This window comes from Chrysochloris asiatica, unplaced genomic scaffold (genome assembly GCF_000296735.1).
Source record: "Chrysochloris asiatica unplaced genomic scaffold, ChrAsi1.0 scaffold00178, whole genome shotgun sequence".
NCBI classification, from domain to species: Eukaryota; Metazoa; Chordata; class Mammalia; order Afrosoricida; family Chrysochloridae; genus Chrysochloris; species Chrysochloris asiatica.
In genome coordinates this window covers 2457285-2459364 of record NW_006408696.1, presented here as the reverse complement: position 1 = coordinate 2459364, position 2080 = coordinate 2457285, and the positions used below count along the sequence as shown (strand labels likewise).

Sequence of the window (2080 nt, the reverse complement as noted above, 5' to 3'; positions counted from 1 at the left end):
AAACAATTTCAGTTTTTCTTGCTTTCAAAATATTTTATCCAATTCTGTGTTTCTTACATTTTTGAAACGCATAGAAAATAAGTAAGAAATATCCCAATGAATGAAACATATCGAATGTCAGTAATAAGCAAGACACATTCCTTTGGGGAAATGACCATTTAAAAAAAAAAAAAAAAAATCCAGTCTGTATAAGCAAGGAAATTCAGTCTTTTTTTCTTCTTCTTTAAAAATCTGTTTTTTCCTAAAATATCATTCCACAAAACTGGAAGTGAAGGACTAAAAGATCAGGAGAAGAAAGGAGGGTGGGGCGCACACATCATTAACACAAAAAGGAGTAAGAGTGTACAAATGGAAGCAGTTCATAACAGATTAGGCTCACACTCCAAGATGCCAAAGGCTGGTTGAAGAAATTCAGTCTTCTGCAGGAACTAGGGTTTGTACTGCTGTGTGCTGATCAGTGAAGAGGGCTTCACTGCCTTGGAGCAACGCCTCTTCCTCCCACTCTGAATCCTGGTTTCCACACCATGCCTCCATGAGGAGGGCCTCTCATTCCACCACCCAGCCCACCTCAAGGGCCTTCAGGTTCCCGCAGGTGATTATCTCAAAGGTACCCTTCCCTGGAGGCTCAAGTCGTCTTCTCTTCCACATTCAGACTGACTTCACCTCTGAGCATGATAGGTCTGTTACTAAGAACTTTCTGAACAGGTTCAGAGTCATCAAACACAACAAACCCAAAACTGGGTAGTTTCCCACCACTGTTAATATATAGCTTCACCACATTCCCATAGTTTTGGAAGAAGTCTTAAAGCTCTGATTTATCCACTTCATGAGGCAGGTTGCCAATAAAGAGTTGGTGTCTCACAATTCTTCAAGGTTCAGCATCACCTAGCTCACCAACCTCACAAATTGATCTAGGTTCCCTCTGTGGAGGAATATTTATTCGTTGTTCTTGCACTCTTTGATCCCTCTGAGGTCTCTGCAGTGGAATCTGAGATTCAGGCTTAGACTCTGGACAAGGCTGTGAAGTTGGAACTTCAACAACATGAGGTGGGATCCCAGTAACCAGAATAGCTCCACTGGGAGGAAGGTTCTTACTGGTCACAGATAACCAAGAAAATGCCTTCAAGTCTTCCTGTGCCGTCTGAGCTTTGTCTGTAAGCGCTGGGGAAGGACTCTGCTGAGTCTCCTCAGGAGCACTTTGTTTTAATACTGGCTCTGACTTCTCCTCTTGGATTTCAGATACAGGTTCTTGCTCTGGTTCTGGTTCCGGATCAGGCTCTGGTTCCGCAACAGGTTCCTCTAAATGTTTTTCTAAGTCATTGCTGACAATCTGATCATAAAAAGTTCCAGCATCATCAGGATGTCTGCTGTCTTCCTTCAGGCTCCTCTACTTCTTCCTCAGATTCCTCCTGAGGCTCAGTGACAAAGCCACCAAAGACTTCATCTTGGTATCTGAAGATACCATTATGAACATAGAACTTATTTGCAACAGAGCCCGCAGGAGCAAGGACAAATGTCTGCATAAATCTCCACAAGGCTTGGTTGTTATTAGAGAGCACCCCCATCACCTGGACCACCACATCATCATTTAGACTAGCATGAGCATCAACATGGCAAATCTTAGTGTGGCGGTTGGTCAAGTTTTGTGACGTCACTTTCCTCTGGATTTCTTTTTGTTCATAGACTGCATCTGCTAGTTTTCCATTTGAATCCAATCCTCCATGGACATAAGAAGAGTTTTTACCATAACATCTTGCAGCATGTCTGGGGCCTGGTTCAGCGGTGGATAGTACTATCTCACAGATTCCCGCCCAACCAGCAGGGGCTAGGCTTCTGCATAACCATTGCTTTGGTGGATTCAACCTGAACTGCTGAGAGGGAGAGGAACAGATTTTGCTCCACAACAGGGCAGATGGTAGAGAACCTTAACACAACTGCGTCCACTCAAGTTGCAGTTTTGAAGGACTCTATGGTCAGAGGTTTAAACTCATCAGCCACTCACTCAATTTTAAACCAAACAATAGACAGGTCTATATGGTGAACCATCATAATAAAGAGTTACACACTCCTTAAAATAATC

General features: G+C 43.2%; 1 pseudogene; it reads right to left on the bottom strand.

The window, feature by feature from the left end:
* Window positions 1-469: 469 nt before the first annotated feature.
* On the bottom strand, window positions 470-1845 carry LOC102827205 (annotated as a pseudogene).
* Between the last annotated feature and the right edge of the window lie 235 nt (window positions 1846-2080).